General features: G+C 43.0%; 1 long non-coding RNA gene across 2 annotated transcripts in view; it reads left to right on the top strand.

Moving 5' to 3' along the window:
* Window positions 1-20,465, top strand: part of LOC110743951 — a 64,233-nt gene that overhangs the window by 28,712 nt on the left and 15,056 nt on the right. Inside the window, exon 3 of one of the 2 annotated variants that reach the window (XR_002523820.2) lies at window positions 19,927-20,088. The exons of the other annotated variant lie outside the window; for it this stretch is intronic. This is a non-coding gene — a long non-coding RNA (uncharacterized LOC110743951). The remainder of the gene's footprint in view (window positions 1-19,926; window positions 20,089-20,465) is intronic. 2 annotated transcript variants of the gene reach the window in all.

The following is a 20,465-nucleotide window of genomic DNA, read 5'->3' as shown; positions in this document are numbered from 1 at the left end:
ACATTTTCTTTGATGCCTATAGAATATGCTCTGCTGCTTGAGATAATGGAGAACATGTTTACAAGCCTGAGAGAGCAACCAACAAATCTGTGTACATTCCAGAAGCCATGGAGGGTTTTATGCCCTGAGCCCTGGATTCCATCCAAGTCATGAGGGGTTTTATGCCCTGAGCTTAGATTTGTGGTGTGGCAGGGCAGCCTTCCACCCTTTGGCACAGAGCTTGGTGTTCCAAAGGTCACGAGGGGTTTTAGACCCTGGACCCCGGACATTTTCCAAGACTCTTTCATATTATGACAGACAAGCCAGTCCTGCCTCAGCTCTTCTACCAACACAAGTTCATCAAACTTCTGCTTACACTATGTTTGTAATGTCCCAATGGTGAAAGTTAATTGTATGGCCAAACCCAGTGTCAACACGGAAGGGAATTACTCAAGGGCAAAATACCAGAAGGCATGATTCACTGAGGCCACAAAGTCTACCACATCTAGTGAATCTTTCCTTTATAACACTCAACATTGTTTGGAATTATATATTTGCTTGTGTTATTTACTATCTATCTCTCAATAAACACTAAAATCCATGAAAACAGATATTTTTTAAAAATTTTGTTAATCATTGTGGAATGGAAACTAAAATGCAGTTTAAAAGTTCTGAAGGCTGGGCATAGTGGCTCACACCTGTAATCCCAGCACTTTGGGATGCCAAGATGGGAGGATCACCTGAGGTCAGGAGTTTGAGACCAGCCTGACCAACATGGAGAAATCCCCTCTCTATTAAAAATACAAAATTAGCCAGTCATGGTGGTGCATGCCTATAATCCCAGCTACTTGGGAGGCTAAGGCAGGAGAAACACTTGAACCAGAGAGGCAGAGGTTGTGGTGAGCTGAGATTGAGCCATTGCACTCCAGCCTGGGCAAAAAAGTGAAACTGCATCTCAAAAAAAAAAAAAAAAGTTCTGAAGATGCCCAAGTGGGTGAGAAACTAACAATAGACGCCATCATGCAAAGCTTGCAATAGGAGTTGTTCAAAACTGTTCTGGCCGGTGTTGGCAGCTTCACACTGTTTTGGAGAGAGTTGCAAGTATGCTGTGTTCTCTCTCCCAGCATGGGAGAGGGGACTGAAGTACATCTCTCTTACCTCAAGTCAAGTAAGAGGATTTCAAAAATGACTTGGAGAACTTAACATATGACCCTTGAATTTGGGTGCACCATCCAGGGAGAAGAGCCAGAGATTGGGTTCAGTGATATGACCAAGGATTTAGTCAATCATGCCTTCATAATGAGACCCCAATAAAAACTCTGGACACCTAGGCTTGGAGGAGCTTCCTGGTTGGTGAATACAGTGATGTGCTGGGAGGGTGATGCTCCCTGACTCCCACAGGGGAGAGGCATTGAAGCTCAGTGTTCCCTCTCAGACCTTGCCCTATGTAGTCTTTTATTTTGTTTTTAAAAATTTTCCCTGCTTTTTCATATCTTGGTACTTATATGTATTCTTCGCAATAAAACTGTTATTTCATATGTAACATGTTTCTGAGTTCTGTGAGCCATTATGGTGAATTATCAAGCCTGAGATGGTTGTGGGAACCCTCAAATTCGCAGCCAGTCAGAGTATGAGTGACCTAGGATCCCCTGAAACTTAAAGCTGGTGAGAGCTATCTTGTGGAGGACTTTGACCTTAACCTGTGGAATCTGTGCCAACTCTAGATGGTTAGTGTCTGAAATGAATTGCAGTACATTCAGTGTTGCCCCAGTTGGGACTGAAATGAAACACTGTGTAATTAGCCATCCAAATAGTTATTTGTTTAAAATAATTTAAAAATTGGGCTGGATGCAGTGGCTCACACCTGTAATCCCAGCACTTTGGGAGACTGAGGCAAGCAGATCACTTGAGGTCAAGAGTTCAAGACCAGCCTAGCCAGCATGGTGAAACCTTGTCTCTACTAAAAATACAAAAATTAGCCAGGCATTATGGTGCATGTTTGTAGTCCCAGCTACTCAGGAGGCTGAGGCAGGAGAATTGCTTGAACCCAGGAGGTGGAGGTTGCAGTGGGCCAAGATCATGCCACTGCACTCCAGCCTGGGCAACAGAGTGAGATTCCATCTCAAAAGACAAACAAACAAAAAGAAATAAACAAAAAATTGATTTCTCACAGTTTTGTAGGTTCCTTGGGCTCAGGTGATTGGTCCTCACTTTGAGCTCTGCTATGCAGGTGCGTTGAGACAGCAGCTGAAGCCTGGGCAGATGGTGCCTGGGCTGGGCTGGCTGGAGCAGCCTGGACTGGCTGGGCATCTCTCTCTCTTCATAGTTAACCTGGCCTTTCTCACAGCAGGGTGATCTCAGCGCAGTCAGACTTCTTATATGGTGGCTGACTTCTCTGCGATTGAGTGTTCCAAGAGACAGGACTTGGAAGCTGCAAGTTTCTTGAGAACCAGTCCTGAAAATGAACATAGCTTCATTTCCTGTCAGGCTATTGGGCAAAACAGTGAGAAAACCCACCTAGACTTAAGGGGAGGGGACATAGAGCCCCACTGCTCGATGGAAGGAATATCAGATAATTTGTGGCCATATTTAATCTGCTTCATGTTCTTTTGGCATTTGACAGTGTTCATCACAAATGATAATGACTTCATGTGGTCTGGTTTTTCTTTTATCTCAGACTATTCTTCATTGATCTTCAATTCTGTGATTTCCCTCACTACTTAAACATCCCCTTCCCTTTTCTCTCTTATTGCTCATTTGTGCTCAATACTATAACCACTCTTATGACACCAATCACTACCTTTAGGCTGATGATCTCCCAGATCTCTAAAGATAGTTTCTCTGGTCTTCTGACTCACATAGCGAAGGACCTTTACATCATCTGTTGACAGCATCTGAGCAGGCTTTGTGCCCTTTAGAGACACAACTTGAAGGTGGCAGGATCTTTCTTGTATTGTTGTCCTGGGAGTGACCTGCTTCCATCCAACTGTGCCCACATTCTTGGCAACCTGCACATTTCCAGGATGACCTAGGTCATATAACCCAAAAATTCTATTCAAGAGGTGTGGGAAGGCTGATTGGCTATGTGAACAAGAATGATTTATCTGAACATTTAAAAAATACTTACTATGTGACCTGCATTTAGTGATTTCCAGGTCACTCAGCTATAAGAAGCACAGACATGGTTGGCATGTTTCTATTAATTGTACTTTGTCATAATTATGCCTTATCATAATTGGACTTTTGTAGTTAAGAAATGAACATCTCTATCAGCCAATTCATGATCCACAGCACTCATTCCTATTTAAAAAAAAAGCACAGCTGGATCCTTTCTAACAAAGTATGCAGACATGACATTGAATAGTAAAAACGAGCTGGTAGTTGTCCCTGAGAACATACTTAAAAAGGGATATAAATTTGAAAGACTCACTCACTTAAAAAAAAAAAATAGACTATTGATATGGTTTGGCTCTATGTCCCCACACAAATCTCATGTCGAATTGTAATTCCTAGTGTTGGGGAGGGAACCTGGTGGGAGGTGATTGGCTCATGGGGCAGATATCCCCCCTGCTTTTCTAGTGATAGTGAGTGAGTTCTCATGAGATCTGGTTGTTTAAAAGTGTGTAGTACTTCTCCCTTAGCTCTCTTTTTCCTGCCACTATATGAAGATGTACTTGCTTCCATTTTGCCTTCCACCATTATTGTAAGTTTCCTGAGGCCTCCCCAGCCATGCTTCCTGTACAGCCTTTGGAACTGTGAGTCAATTAAACCTCTTTTCTTTGTAAACTATCCAGTCTCAGGTAGTTCTTTATAGCACTGTGAGAATGGACTAATAAAACTATGAACACTGTTTAAGTCATATCACTGATTATTTCCAAGGTACAAGGACATATGTTCTCGAATGGAGCATTCTATAATTATGCTGAATTTGGGACTAATCTCATAATCAGTCTATTCTACAAGTATTTGAGTTTATGGATGTATCATAATTTGGCACCCCAAGTCTGATGCCATCTTCAGTGAAATTCAACAAACATTGATAAGGCTCTGTGCTCAGTGCTGTGGAGGACAGAAAGATGCCTAAGGGGTTCAGGTTAATGGAAGGGAGAGGAGTGACAGTTAACTGTAAGACTGAAGCTAGGAGTGAGTGCCAAGGAGGTATGGGCAGTGTTGTAGAGTGCAGGGGAATTGACTGCTACTTCTCATTTGAAAAGAGGGAGAGATGGGGAGAACATTCCAGACTGGCAGAGGAACAGACTGAAGGAGGCATGGAGCAGGAGAGTTCAGGCTGTGGTTGGGAATAGGGAGTAAACCCTTCGCTTGATCACAGAGTATATAGGGGTGACTTCCAAGGAGAAAATTGAACAAAAGGGTGGGCTGGGATCATGGAAAGCTTCTTTCAGAGAGAGATGAGTCATCCAGGCTTTGGAGCATAATTGGAACTTGCTCCCAATACAGTACCATGACTGTATCTCTCATGGAGTACCATATCATGAGCTCTTGATTGCATGGGTGTCTTGTCTCACTTTCCCTTTAAAATAAAAACCAAAAAAACAAAAATTCCATCTTTGACTGAATCTTCTAGTAAGTTTTCCCCTAAATTGGCAAGCCAATAAGAAGAGGTTAGAATCCCTGTCTCTAATTTCTCCATCTAGAATTCGTTCTTCAAAAACCCTCTACTCCGCCTCAATCAACAAAAACCTACTTAAAAAAAATTATGGCCGGGCACAGTGGCTCAAGCCTGTAATCCCAGCACTTTGGGAGGCTGAGGCAGTCGGATCACGGGTCAAGAGATAGAGATCATCCTGGCCAACATGGTGAAACCCTGTCTCTACTAAAAATACAAAAATTAACTGGATGTGATGGCATGTACCTGTAGTCCCAGCTACTTGGGAGGCTGAGGCAGGAGAATTAGTTGAACCTGACAGGCGGAGGTTGCAGTGAGCCAAGATTGCACCACTGCACTCTAGCCTGGCGACAGAGCAAGACTCTGTCTCAAAAAAAAAAAAAAAAAAAAAAAATACACGGGATACATATTTAATAAAGAAAATTTTAAAAATACAAATGGGCAAAAGTGTAATGTTAATATTCATGTGTCATCCAATGCCTCGAAAGTAATTATAGGTGAAATTTGCTGTTTTTCTGTTCTTTCCTCTGTAAATGTATTCATGTATTATCTATCTGAGCACACAAAGCTGGATTTATGAAAATGAATATTGATCAATACTATATGACTTGCTTTACTTATCAATACTATAGGACTACTATTCTATGTCTTTAAATATTTTCTACAATTTCATTTTTTTTTTTTTTGAGACAGAGTCTTGCTGTGTCACCCAGGCTGGAGTGCAGTGGTGTGATCTCTGCCCACTGCAACCTCTGTCTCCCAGACTCAAGTGATTCTTGTTCCTCAGCCTCCCAAGTAGCTGAGACCACAGATGTGCACTACCATGCCTGGCTAATTTTTGTATTTTTAGTAGAGACGGAGTTTCACCATGTTGGCCAGGCTGGTCTTGAACTCCTGGGCTCAAACAATCTACCCACCTCAGTCTCCCAAAGTGCTGAGATTACAGGTATGAGCCGTCATGCCCAGCCCTTCTATTTTTTTTTTTTCTTTTTCTTTTTGAGGAATGGGGTCTTGCCATGTTGCCCAAGCTAGAGTGCACTAGCTATTCACAGACATGATCATAATGCACTATAGCCTTGAACTTTGGGCTCAAGCAATCCTCCTGCTTCAGCTTCCCAAGTAGCTATGACTACAGAGGCATCAGCCACCATGCCAGGATAACTTGAATTTTTTAAAGGTCAGATTTATTGAGGTATAATTTACATACATTAAAACTGTTTTAAAGTGCTCAGTTTGCTGATTTTGACAAATACATACAGTCATGTCAGCACCATAGAAACCAAGTTACAGGATATTTCTGTCATCCCCAGCCTCCCTTGTCCTCTCCAGCCCCTGGCAGCTATGGATCTAATTTTCTCTCCTAGTTTTATCTTTCCCAGAATGTCATAGAAATGGAATCATACAGTATGCAGCTTTGTGTGTGTGTGTGTGTGTGTGTGTGAGAGAGAGAGAGAGAGAGAGAGTGTGTGTCTGGTTCTTTTTCACTTCAGATTAGGCTTTTGAGATACATTCACATTGTTGAATGTACTAGTAGTTCATTTCTACTCACTGCTGAGTATTATTCCATTGTGTGGATGTGCCATAGATGGTTTATCCATTCACCAGTAGATAAACATTTGAGTTGTTTCTAGATTTTGGCAATCATTAGTAAAGCTGCTATAAACATTTGTGTGCAGGTCTTTGTGTGGACCTACACTTTTATTTATTTTGGATAAATTCCTAGGAGTGAGGTTGCTGGGTCCTATGATAAGTACATGTTTAGCTCTGTAAAAAACTGCCAAACTGTTCTGTGGTGGGCAGATCTATGCAAATGTACCCCAAAGTCCAACGAGGCTAAGAGGCAGAAAAAAGAGGCTGACAAACCCAGTTTCTTATAAAGAAACATTTAATAGGGACTGACGAGCAGAAGCCATGCCTGTGCCTGGGGCAGCAGCAAGAGAAGAAGGTGGATCCCAGCACCATTACACCCAAGACCCAGGGCTTATGTACCATAGAATAGGGTGGTTCAAAAGGGATGTGTAGAACAAATAAAGTATAACATCAAGGTTGTTTGACCTAAGGACAGGATTTACAGTGAGTACCTGCTTTGACACAAAGAACAATAGATAAGCTGGCAATCTTAGTGGCCTTTCCAGAACAGGGGTTAATCAGAAGCCAACATGGTGGATTAACTTTCAAGATGGAGTTGCTTTGGTCTGCACACAAACTGTTTTCCAAAGTGCTGCTACCATTCTGTGTTCCTACTAGTAATGTAGGAGAGCTCTAGTTGCTCTACATCTTCACCAGCATTTAAACAAAATTAGCCATTCTAGGCTGGGGGCAGGGTGGCTCACATCTGTAATCCCAGCACTTTGGGAGGCTGAGGTGTGTAGATCACTTGAGGTCAGGAGTTTGAGACCAGCCTGGCCAACATGGCAAAACCCCATCTCTACAAAAAATACAAAAACTAGCTGGGGGTGGTGGCGCACGTCTGTAATCCCAGCTACTCAGGAGGCTGAGGCAGGAGAATCGCTTGAACCTGGGAGACAGAGGTTGCAGTGAGCCAAGATCATGCCACTGCACTCCAGCCTGGGCAACAGAGCAAGACTCCATCTAAAAAAAAAAAAAAGAATTAGCCATTCTAGTACATGAGAAATGGTATCTCATGGTGGTTGTAATTTGCATTTCTTTATGTCATTAACATCTCTTATGTGATAAAAATGCCTGTTCAAATTTTTTGCCTTTTTTTGTGTGTGTGGCAGGGGGAAGTTATTTGTCTTATTATAGAATACAACCTTACTTTTATAATTATATAAACAGACTCAATGGTAATCCAGATTTGGAGAGCCTAACACTTATACAATTAGGGGAGCTCTCTTTAAGGAAAAGATTATAGGATTATTTATATAAAATGTTAAGGCCCTCTCTCGGTATGTATTTGTTTTGTTTTGTTTTGTTTTGTTTTAGAGATCTGGTATTACTATATTGCCTAGACTGGACTTGAACTCCCAGGCCCAAGGGATCCTGCCATCTCAGTTTCCCTGAGTAACTGAGATTACAGACATGAGCCACCACACCTGGCTCTCACCCAGTATATTGAAGGGGTCCATGCAAGTAAGGAGCCCAAAGCTTAATTTTCAATAGCTTCATGGTAAATCTGCTCTGGATAGAACATAATTGGTATACCTAATACCCTTTTCTAATTTATCTTTTTATTTTTTTACCATTAAACCCACATTCAGATGAATAGCTTATAACTAAATCTTGGCATAGATACATATTCACTTCCTTGAGATAATTTTATAGTAGCAGAATAGCTGGGTCAAATGGTATGATCCTATTAAAAACTTTTGATACAAAGATTCATATTATTTACACTTCTAACAGTATATGAGCATCCCTTTCACTCTCACCAAATCGGACCATAATCTTTGCTTTTGTTTTCTAATGATTCCATCTCTCATTGACTTCACTCAAGTTTCTACCTCCCCTATGTTACTCAAACTGCTTGGTACATTACCAAAGACCAAAGACCAAATCCAGTGAGTTCTTTTCACTTTTCATCTTCTAATTTCTGTGTCATTTAATATTGTTGACCATTGCAGCATTTTGGGGGAAAGAGCAGGTACAATGTCTGTGGTTCTCCTGGGGTCTCTGGGGTCACCCTCCTTGCCCTGCTGCCCTGGCCCTCTCTTGCTTTGCCCCACCCTAAGAATCTCAGGGTTCTTCCTGGACTCTTTTTTCCTTTTTCTTCCCTACCTACCTACCTACCTGCCTACCTACCTACCTACCTGTGCTGTCTAATTTTATGTAACAATTTGGCCAGTCCATGTTGCTGCTCTACTTTCAGGTAATGCCTGCCTTCCCTATACAGGCTGTGGCCATCCCAAGCTGCACATCAGGCTATTTTTTGGATATTGATGATACTGTTAAACTGAATGTCATGGTCCTTGTGCAAGGATGACACACAAGTTCGTGAAGCATTCCATATTTTATAAATAAATTTTGAATTAAAATTATTTAAAAAATTAACTGAATGTGTTCTCTGTCATCTTCACCCAAAATATCTGTCCGGTGACCATTTACTCATCTTTCAAGACTTAGAAGTCAGCTGTGGTACCAAGGCTTTTCTGACCTTCCCAGATAAAATCAGCATTTCTCATACTCACTTTTTTGTTTGTTTGTTTGTTTGTTTTTTAGAGACAGGCTGTTACTCTGTCACCCAGGCTGGAAGGCAGTAGCATAATCATAGCTCACTGAAGCCTTGTATTTCTGGGCTCTAGTGATCCTCCTACCTCAGCCTGCTAAGTAGCTAGGACTACAGGCATGCCACTACACCTGGCTAATTTTTAAATTGTTCTTATTTTTTAAAAAGATCAGTGTGGTAGTATAATTTCTTTAAATTTTTTATAGAGACAGGGTTTCACTATGTTGCCTAGGCTGGTCTTAAACTCCTGGCCTCAAGCAATTCTCCTTCCTTGGCCTCCCAAAGTGCTGGAATTATAGTTGTGAGCCACCAAGCCCAGCAACCAGACTCACTTTGAATGTAGCATCTGAGACACTTTATTGCACTTATTTATTTACATGTGTGGCATCTAAATAAATAGCAAATAATTCCTGATTAGACTGGGAATTAATTTTTCACTTTTATATGCTGAGTATACAGCAGAGTCTGACTCAATACAGATATATATTTGTGCCTAATGAATAAGCAAATGAATTAATTATTGTAGAAACAGCATTGTTCTAGGAATTCAATTACACAAGTCCACTCCTAGATAAACCTACTACTTATTAATTTACTTGCTCTATAGGTAGCCTTGGGATTCACTGGAAAGAAGCTGGTAAAAACATGAGCAAGTGACAGAATTTGTGACTGTTATGTGGGCAGAATGTATTGTGACTGTCGTGTGGGTCTCTAAAAATTATGTGTTATCAATATTCATCTTATGACAGTAATCCATGTTGTGTTGATGTCAAAAGGTTTGGACTCTTAAAAGAGCTGAGGCTAAGAGTAATTCATGCTGCAAAAGTAATACACATCTTGCTACTGATCTGGAGAGAATGAAAGCAGAAACTGTATAAACAGAAGTCAGGGAGGCTGAACACAGTGGCTCACGCCTGTAATCCTGTTAGCAGTGGCAAATCTCTATGGGTCTGCAGCAACTTGATTCTTGCCTCCTAGGAGGAAAGAATTCAACCAAGGGACATAAGGCAGAGGGAGAGACTGAGTCAAGCTTTAGAGCAGGAGTGAAAGTGTTATAAAAAGTTTTAGAGCAGGAACAAAAGGAAGTAAAGTACTCTTGGAAGAGGGCCAAGTGGGCAACTTGAGAGATCCAAGTGCCTTGTCTGGACCTTTGACTTGGGGTTGTAAACATTGGTATGGGCATGGTTCTGGGGCTTTGTGTCTCTCCTCCCTTGATTTTTCCTTGGGGCGAGCTGTCTGCATGTGCAGTGGCCTGCCAGCACTTGAGAGGGGCCACATGTTCAGTGTGTTTACTGAAGTTGTGTGCATGTTCATTTGTGGCATTTTCCCCTTACAGTCAAATGTTTCTAGAAGAACATCATATACCAGTTAGACTCCTCCATTTTGCTTCTTGGCACGTATGCTTGAGCCCACTTGCCCAGCACCTGAGATCTTATTGGGAAGCTGCTGATCACCAGCTTCAGGTGTTTCTAACTATTGGGAGACCGTCCTTCCCTGGCACCAGCTGCAACTAATTATTATTTCAGAGCGGCAGTTTAACAACTGCCTGAACATCACCTGGTGGTCGCCTGGTATACCCGGGGACTGGGGGGCTCTCATGTCCTGCTCATCTCTGCCTAGCTACCTAACAATCCCAGCACTTTGGGAGGTTGAGTCCGGAGGATCACTTGAGCCCAGGAGTTCAAGACCAGTTTGGACAACATAGTGAGACCCCATCTCTACAAAACAATTTAAAAATTAGCTGGGCATGGTGGCATGTACCTGTGGTCTCAGCTATTTGGGAGGCTGAGTAGGAGGATTGCTTCAGCCTGGGAGGTGGAGGCTACAGTGAGCCTGATTGCACCACTGCACTCCAGCCTGGGTGACAGAATGAGACCCTGTCTCAGGGGGGGAAAAAAAGTCAGGGAGCAGCATCCTGTGATGGTGGAACTGACATTAGCTTCTAAACTGCACAATCTGGGAATTTGTATAGGACTGAGAAGGAACTTCCCTTTGCCTCTCACATACCTGGGGAGGCAAAGGATTGCCTTGTGCCTTCACACATGGTGCATGGTAATGAGGCTGCCCCAGCATTGATAATTATCCAGAAACCCTAGGTAGCTCTTGGGTTTCCTGAATCCATTCTAGGCCTTCAGGTAAATCTGCTGTTTAAGAAGAAACTTGCAGCTGGGCATAGTGGCTCCCACCTCCCAGCATTTTGGGAGGCTGAGTCAGGAAGATCACTTGAGTCCAGGAGTTTGAGACCTGCCTGGGAAACATAGTGAGACCCATTTCTACAAAAATATTTAAAAATTAACGAGGCATGGTGGTGTATGCCTATAGTCCCAGCTACTTGGGAGGTTGAGGTGGGAGAATCACTTGAGCCTGGGAGATTGAGGCTGCAGTGAGCTGTGATTGTGCCTCTACACTCCAGCCTGGGTGACAGAATGAGACCTTGTCTCAAAAAAAAAAAAAAAAAGAAAAGAAAAGAAAAGAAAAGAAAAAACCTTGCATTCAAGCTTGCTTTCACCCAACCACTGGAGGAGAACAAGTGAAAACAAAAGGCAGGATTCTCAACTAATCTTTGTGTTCATTCTTTGGTGGCATAATTTTCTTGAAAGATTAGCCTACTTCTTGAAGCATAGGTCAGAATATCCTCTTTTCTTCCAGGGGTCTTATAGTTCAGGCTTAGATATTTCATAACAACCATCCCAGTGATGATGGTGGCAAAAGCACAACAGGAGCAGCAGTCACTGTTTTAGTGGACTGTGTTTTCTGGGCACTGGTCTAATCATTTTGCCTGCATTACCTCAGGCAGTGCCACTATGTGATAGATATTTTTATATATCCATCTTACAGATGAATAACCAACTCAGCAAGATAAGGAAATTTGCCAAAGCCATACAACTAGTAAGTGACAGAAGTGTAAAATGAACCCAGGAGTGTCTGGCTCTAAACTCCTCTAAACCACATAGTCTTCTCTATTTCTCCTGAACTCTGATGATTCTATAGCATATACTCTAAGATTGATATCGATGATTTTACATCGATATGAATATTTGAGTTGACTGAACAAATTTATGTACACAGTCATGTACAATAAGAAAATGTATAACAACTTGAAAAAATATGTCCTTGGATTTTTCTAATTAAAAAAAAATTCATCAGGCATGGTGGCTCATGCCTATAATCTCAGCACTTTGGGGGGCCAAAGCAGGTGGATCACTTGAGCTTAGGGGTTCGAGACCACCCTGGGGACCATAGTGAGACCTTATTTCTACAAATAATTTAAAAATTAGCAAGGCCTGGTGGTGTGCTCCTGTAGTCTCAGCCACTCATGAGAGGATTGCTTAAGCCCAGGAGGTTAAGGCTGCAGTGAGCAGTGATCAGGCCATTGTACTTCAGCCTGGGTGATGTAGCAAGACACTGTCAAAAAAAAAAAAAAAAAAAGAAGAAGAAAAAGTTCAGCCAGCCAATCCAATCCACAGACAAAAACCTCTCAGTGGCCTGGCGCAGTGGCTCACGCCTGTAATACCAGGATTTTGGGAGGCCGAGGTGGGTGGATCACCTGAGGTCAGGAGTTCAAGACCAGCCTGGACAACATGGCAAAACCCCCTCTCTACTAAAAATACAAAAACTAGCCAGCTGTGGTGGTGCGCACCTGTAATCCCAGCTATTCAGGAGACTGAGGCAGGAGAATCGCTTGAATCCAGGAGGCAGAGGTTGCGGTGAGCCAAGACAGTGCCACTGCACTCCAGCCTAGGCGACAGAGCGAGACTCTGTCTCAAGAAAAAAAAAAACAAAAAACCTCTCAGATTGGTTTCTGTCCTAAGCAGAACTACATCCTAAATATTGCTGCAGGTTCTCAGATGTGTGAGTCATCTGGCGAATCATTTTTCACCTCCAATGTGCAATCCATTCCCAAATTCCTTATCAGTTAGAGATTAAAGCATGAGCTTTGAAAGTCTTAAAAATTATTTACCATATGTCTCACTGGTTAATTAGATGCATATTTTTCCTAGCAATGGTTCTGACCAACCACTGCTTCAAATGTGTTAAATTTCCAGTGAGGTTGTTTTTTTTTGAGACAGTCTCGCTCTGTCGCCCGGGCTGGAGTGCAATGGCCGGATCTCAGCTCACTGCAAGCTCCGCCTCCCAGGTTTACCCCATTCTCCTGCCTCAGCCTCCCGAGTAGCTGGGACTACAGGCGCCCGCCACCTCGCCCGGCTAGTTTTTTTTTTTGTATTTTTTAGTAGAGACGGGGTTTCACTGTGTTAGCCAAGATGGTCTCTATCTCCTGACCTCGTGATCCACCCATCTCGGCCTCCCAAAGTGCTGGGATTTACAGGCTTGAGCCACCGCGCCCGGCCCCAGTGAGGTTGTTTATCCTCCTACTTCTACAAGTTCATTTCTTCTAAGCTCTGTCTCTTACCAAATGCCTCGGGTTTTTTGTTTGTTTGTTTGTTCTGTCCTTTTCTCGTGTTTAATGATCCTTCACTGCCAACGTGTGTGAATCATGGGTAATGACAAGCCTGGAAGGTGAAGGAAAGATGTTCTTGTTTTTACCCTGCCGTGGTTGTTCCAACACTGATTTGGAGTCAGCCCTCCCACCTACACCCCCTTGCTGTGAGGATACCTGATTTTTTGGTTAAAATAATAAAATATGCTGAGTTATGGGCATTAGATGGCGGTGGGAAAGATTAAGCTCATTCTCTGCCTAAACATCTTATTAATCAAGGGAGAGACAATTCAGCTGGAAGGACATGTTGTTATCCATAAGCCCATGGGGCCAGCTATTACTTCCAGTCTTGGAAATCACAAATACCTCCAGTTTGCTGACACTCCCGACTGATCTTTATCTCCTTGAAATTGGTATCCTGGTTCCAGATACCTGTTGCCATTCATGACTGACTCAGAATTCTCACAGGATCCAATCACAAAATTTGCCCTTAGGCAGAGCCCTAGCCAGCAGATGTGGCACTTGCGGCAGAAAGTACAAAACCTTCCTCAAGTTAGTTTTGTAATTTTAGGCTGGGCACAGTAGCTCATGCCTGTCATCCCACCACTTTGGGAGGCCAAAGCAGGAGAATTCCTTGAGCCCAGGAGTTTGAGACCAGACTGGGCAACATAGTGAGACCTTGTCTCTATGTATTTAAAATATAATTAAAAATAAAAATAAAGACAACTTTATAATTTTAACTAATCATTCTTACCAATTAAGTGCTGACATTTATAAAATCACTATTTAAGGTGGTGTGGTTGCTACCTTTTGGGGACCTGGCCAAAGCTTTGTCACCTCACCATTACTGTGTGTCCCTGTGCTGGTCTCTGATGTGCAGCTTCAGTCTCCTTTAGGAACCAGGATTGGTTACCCCCACACCCCAGGAGTGCTGACTTCGGCAGCCCTCTGCTGTCAGTCCCTTCAGAGCAACCTCAGCTGAGGAAAGCCGTGTTGCCCGGGATGGTGCTCCCATCCTAACAAGGTGCACATCTGACTAATGGACCCCAGGGTATAAAGGCCTCCTCTCTTGCTCCAACTTGGGACTGCTTTGAAGGTCTACCGTAGCTCTAGCACTCCCGTGGTTGTGGTGGTGGGCGTTAGCTGAGGCTGCCAGTGGGAGGGCATTGCAGCCTGACTTTTCCCTTTGCTTCATCCTGCTTCCATGATCTCTAAGACACTTGCTAATAAACATCCAAACAACCCACTTACAACAGCCCCCAAGCACCAAGCTCTTCCCTCATACATGAGAGAGTAGCACTGCTGAATGGAGCCAAGCAGTCTGTCAGTCCAGTGATTTAGATATCAATCAGGAAAAATGTACACCAGTGAAGAAATGACATGTGTGGCTTTACCTGCCCAGCAATTACTCCCTTCTTCTGGTAACAGAACCCATGTGTTCTTTAGGGACTCAACTACTGCCCTTCCCATGCGTGTACTCCAGGTGGGTTGATTTTACTCCAAGCTCCAGGGATGGGCATGTCGCCCAGGGCTCTGTGTAGAGCACCTATCCATTTTCTCTGGCCACAGTGATTGACTCTGGAATGGACATGAGAGCCAAGGTGGCCTAATGCGACTCATTTCCAGGACTTTGCTTTCAGTGTGGAAGACGACTCATGTGTTCACACCATGCTGGAGGAGGTGAGCCTGGAGCTGCTGGGTGGTTCAAGAAAAGCCTGCCTGAGACTAAAGACGGAAGAAAGCAGCAGGGCGCAGTGGTTCACACCTGTAATCTTAGCACTTTGGGAAGTGAGGTGGATGGATCATTTGAGCCCAGGAGTTCAAGATCAGCCTGGGCAACTTGGCAAAACCGCATCTCTATAAAGAATACAAAAATTTGCCAGGCATGGTGCCTCATGCCTGTAGTCCCAGCTACTCAGGAAGCTGAGGTGGGAGGAACACTTGAGCCTGGGAAGTTGAAACTGCAGTTTGTCTGAATCATGCCACTGCACTCTAGCCTGGGTGACAGAGTGACACCCCATCACAAAACAAATAAGTAAAAATAAATAAATAAAATATTTTCAAGAGACGACGTCTTGCTATATCATCCAGGCTGGTCTCCAGGCGATCCTCCAGCCTCAACATCCAAAAGTGCTGGGATTATAGCAGTGAGCCACCAAGGCTGGCCATTTCAGTCTTTCTTTATGGGTGTGTTAGGCCTAAGGAAACAGGATCTCTCCAACCTTCTCCCTGCCTCCTTTTCACCTGCTACCAGGCAAGATTCTAATCATTCCCTTCCTATCTGATTGTGGGTCATAAGACTCCACACCCCCATGACCTGGGGGAAGGGATGCTGACATCATGAAGCTTCCATAAAACGCAGCAGGACTGAGTTCAGCAAGTGTCTCCATGGTGGATCTCATGGAGGTCCCTGGAGGGTGGTATGTCTAGGGAGGGCATGGAAGCTCTGCACCCCTTTCCCCATACCTCACTCTATGCATCTTTTCATCTGTATCCTTTGTAATAAACTGGTAAATGTGTTGCCCTGAGTTCTGTGAGCTGCTCCAGCAAATTAATAGAACCCAAAGAGGGGGTCCTGGGACCCCCAACTTGAAGTGGGTTGATCAGAAGTTCCAGAGACACTTCTTGGTGCAGTCTCGAGAACCGAGCCCTAAACCTGTGGGATCTGACACTACCCCCAGGAATTGAATTGGGGGACACCCAGCTGATATCCACTGCTTGGTTGTGGGAAAAACTCCTCACTCATGTAGTTACAGAAATCTTCTTCTGCGTTGATGATTATTGTGCTTTGAAAGCAGAGGAAAAACATGGTTTGAGAGAGTTCTTCCCTAAACAGCAGAGAATAGAGAATATATAAATTTCATAGCTTGTTGTACCATTCAAACAACTATGAAGATGGGTAACATGATAGTAAAATGCCAAGAAGTTATCCTTCTTGAAAACTGAGCTTAGTACAGTCTCAGTGTCCTCCTTCACATGCGACTATCTTTGCCAAGATTTGCCCTTCCTTTTTGCCAATTAGTTTAAATTCTCAACTCCATTCTCTACTCTGCCCAAGGTCACTCTTTCCTTTTTTTTTCTTTTTTTTTTTTTTGAGACAGAGTCTTGCTCTGTTGCCCAGGCTAGAGTGCAGTGGCATGATCTCAGCTCATTGCAACTTCTGCCTCCCAGGTTCAGGGGATTCTCTTGCTTCAGCCTCCCAAGTAGCTGGGATTACAGGTACATGGCACCACACCTGGGTAATTTTTTAAAAATATTTTAAATATTTTTCTCAGAGATCGGGTGTCATCGTTTTGGCCAGGTTGGTCTCAAACTCCTGACCTCAAGTGATCTACCTGACTCGGCCTTCCAAAGTGCTGGGATTACAGGCATGAGCCACTGCTCCTGGCCCCAAGGTCATTCTTAGAAAACTGTTGTTAAAGTTTAAATGCTATAAAATCAATTCTAACTGGACTGCTGTAAAAAAATTCTATTTTTTCAAGATGTGTAGTACAGCCTCTCAAATTTGTGTAACAAGGAAGAGAAATGTGTATGTAGCATTAAAGCTTAGGTTTAAACATTTTTTTTATCCCTGGGTTTTCTGGATGTTAGAACAAGTTACACACAAAAAAACTATTGTCTCTTACAGATTTTTTTTTTATTTTGAGGCAGGGTCTTGCTCTTTCACCCAGGCTGGAGTGCAATGGTGTAATCATGGCTCACTGCAACCTTGACCTCCTAGGCTCAAGCGATCCTCCCACCTCAGCCTTCCAAGTAGCTGAGACCACAGACACGTACCACCATGCCCGGCTAATTTTTACAAAATTTTTTGTAGAGACACAGTTTCACCATGTTGCCCAATCTGGACTGGAACTCCTGGGTTCAAGTGATTCTCCTGCACTGGCCTCCCAGAGTGTTGTGATCACATGCATAAGCCACTGCGCCCAGCCCCTTATAGATATTCACTGTTAAAATAACCTTATATTTTTGTGCCTTCATTATTAGTCAGGAATCTTGGTTGCAAGGAACAGAAATCAAACTCAAATTAGATTTAGGAAAAGAAGGAGGTAACTGAAAAAGGGAGAGCTCAACTGAGGTGATGACCACATAGTCTCTCTGCATCCCTCATCTCTGCTTTTCTCAGCATTGGCTCCATCTCAGGCAGCCTCACCCTTGTAGGGATGAGATGAATGGCTCATAATCACTTCACTTCAAGATTATTTTATATTCTCAGCAATCCTATGAAGTGGTTCAGGGGAAGGAAAGATGTTTTCTCCTCATTAATCCAATCGAAGTCTCAGAATTGAACTTCACGGCTTTAGTTGTACTCTATCCCTTCCTGTCTCAAACTCATTTAGTAACAGGGGACTATGATTCTCTGATTCTGTGTGGTCCAGGTCAGCCCTTCTCCTGAAGTAAGAGAATGGAGTCAGCACACCTGAACCACATGAACTGAATTCAGATATTGTAATTCCCAAAGGACAGTTGGGAGTGCTATACCTGGAAGAAGGGGATTGAGAACTGGGCAGACCTCAAAAAATGATGTTCAATACAGACTGCAAAATAAGAATTAGGAAAGTGAATCTTGACTTTTTTTTAATTTTTACAATTTGGGGGGAACAGGGTTCACTCCATCACCCAGGTTGGAGGGCAGTGACACAATTACAGCTTACTGCAGCCATGATCTCTGGAGCTCAAGTGATCCTGTTTCCTCAGCCTCCCAAAGTTCTGGGATTATAGGCATGAGCCACTGTGCCCAGCCATCATGACTCCTTTTAAAGCTTATTTATGTTAATAAAGTCTGTTTTATTCCACCTAGTACAAAACATATATTGATTGATTGGTTTTGGGAAAGAGGAAAAAAAGGTAAAACATAGAATAAAGCTAAGGGTGAAGTTGCTACTCAGAAATACCACAGAAATGGGTTGAAAATTTGGTTGTGAGATTCATGGCAATCAAAGTAAAGAGGGAAGCACCTTCAGTTAAAAGAGTCCTAGGGCTAAGATAAAAATGAATAACTTACTTTGGAAGAGCACAATCTTTTTTTCTTTCTTTCTTTTTCAAAGATGAGGAGAGACGGGGAGGAAAGGGAGGAGGAGCAGGAAGAGGGGATGAGGAGGTGAGAAGGAAGAAGAGGAGGTGCAGAAGGGGAGGAGGGGAGGAGGAGAAAGGAGGAGGAAGAGAGGAGGAGTGGATAAGGAGGCAAAGAAGGGAGGAGGGAAGGAGGAAGAGAAAGAGGAGGAGAAAGCAGGAATAGAGAGAAGGTGAAGAGGAGGAGAGGAGAGAGAAGGGGAGGAAGGAGGAGACGACAAGGAGGAGGAGGAATAGAAGGCAAGGGGAAATAAAGAAAAGACGAGGAGGAGAGAGGAAGGGAGGAGGAGGAGGTGGGGGAAGGAGAGAGGAGCAAGAAGAGAGGAGGAGAGGAGGTAAGGAGAAAGGAGGAGAGGGAAGGAGGAGGAATAGGAGGCAAGGGGAGATGAGGAAGAGAAAGAGGTGGATGAGGAAGGGAAGAGAAAGGAGGGAAGGGGAATGAGAGACTAAGGAACACAATGTGTTTTGGAACTGAAGCCTGGGAGAAAAAAACCCCACCCTCATGCTTAGCATATCATATTCCTATATGATATAATGGATGTCTTAGGTTCCTGGAAGTGAAGTCTAAAATAGGGTTTCTTGCACAAATAATTGAGAGAGAGTTCTCAGGAGAAAGCTGGAAGGAACTGAGGAAAGCAGGATGAGGCAGAGGAAGAATCCCAGCAAAGATGTGATTTCGGCTGACGGCAACCTGGTCTCATGAGGACGCCTCTGAAGTCTGAAAGGCACCATGAAGTTGTCCTGTCTTGAGGCAAGAAGCCTGAGCTTTTGTACCTTTATACCCTGGAGTGGGGTCTGGTATATAATTTTCCAGACATCTCCAGGTGACAAGACTCCTGATAGTTGAGAGCAGTTTTCTGAAGAAGAGTTCAGATTTGAGCTGTTACTAGCTGATGTGCATGGATGCTATGGATGGGTAGAAGTGGTGGGTGCATTAGCCTGGTAAAGGGTTGTGGGTAGGGTACCAACAGTGTCTTCTAGAGTGAACAACATCCCATTGATATGCCTGACAAATGCGCAGGGAGAATAACAGCTTCTTGAAGGGTCTTCCTAGGCAAGGCAGGAGCATGGGACCAGCACAACTCACCAAAAGCAATTCTATTAAGTGCCAAGACAATATGATGAACTGTAAGTCTCAGGGCAGACTTATTTTGACTCAGAGACAGAAGTTAGAATATCTTAAAAATGGATGGACTCTTCATGCTTTAGATAAGCTTCCTTGAACACTAAATCTCACATCTAAGCTTTTTATAAGAAATGAGTCACCGAGAGTTTTGTCAAGAACTTCAGCTGCACATATTCCACAATACAGACAGGGGTAAATCCATAGGCTTTGACGATAAAGCCAAAGGTGTTCATTTATCACTTCTATGTCATTTACTTTGTATGAGGTACTAGTCTAAGTGTTTGGCAAATATTAACCCATTTGATCATTATGACTCTGTGGTAAATTTTACTATTATTCTCATTTTGTAGATGAGGAAATTGAGGCACAGAGTTTAAGTAAATAGATCAAGACATATGGTTAATAAATGGCTTAGGTCATTTACAAAATAAAGTGAAATCTAATTATGACTGTTAAGATGCTTAATTAGGAGTAAAGTTAATTTAATTTTATATTTCTAGCTCAATTTCAAAGTGACCCATCAGAACCACGTGGAAGTACTGAGACTTCTAAGAACATTGAAGCCATAGCCTGCAAGAAACAGAATCAAATTAGCTGATTAGTGCCTTTTGCTCACCTTTGTGATAACAATTTTTGTGATTGAAGTGATAAGAAACTCTCAAGTGAGTAATGGGAGGTCATAGATAACTCAAGTTACAATTAGAACAAATTTGGGAGAAATCTTTTTTGAGTTACAGAGCCATATGAGAGCTTACTGAAAGTGGTGGATCTTCTTTCTAGAAAAATGCACATAAAGATTCAAAAATGACCTTATCCATATAGTTTCAGGGGATTCATGGACCCCTTAAAGCCTCTGGAACTTTTGAAAGAGTCCTTAAAATTAAAATCTTAGCCTTGTTGGTGACCTCAAGGATTTCCGAGACAAGACAAGATGTGTATGACATTCCCCTTCAAAGAAGCCCTGGGAAAGTTTATGTGTCTTTGGTGAACTCTGGATTTATTGAGCTGATGGAGCTTTTGGTAACACATGTGATGTTGG

Source organism: Papio anubis, chromosome 8 (assembly GCF_008728515.1).
Source record: "Papio anubis isolate 15944 chromosome 8, Panubis1.0, whole genome shotgun sequence".
Taxonomy (NCBI): domain Eukaryota; kingdom Metazoa; phylum Chordata; class Mammalia; order Primates; family Cercopithecidae; genus Papio; species Papio anubis.
This window is presented reverse-complemented; position numbering and strand designations above follow the sequence as displayed.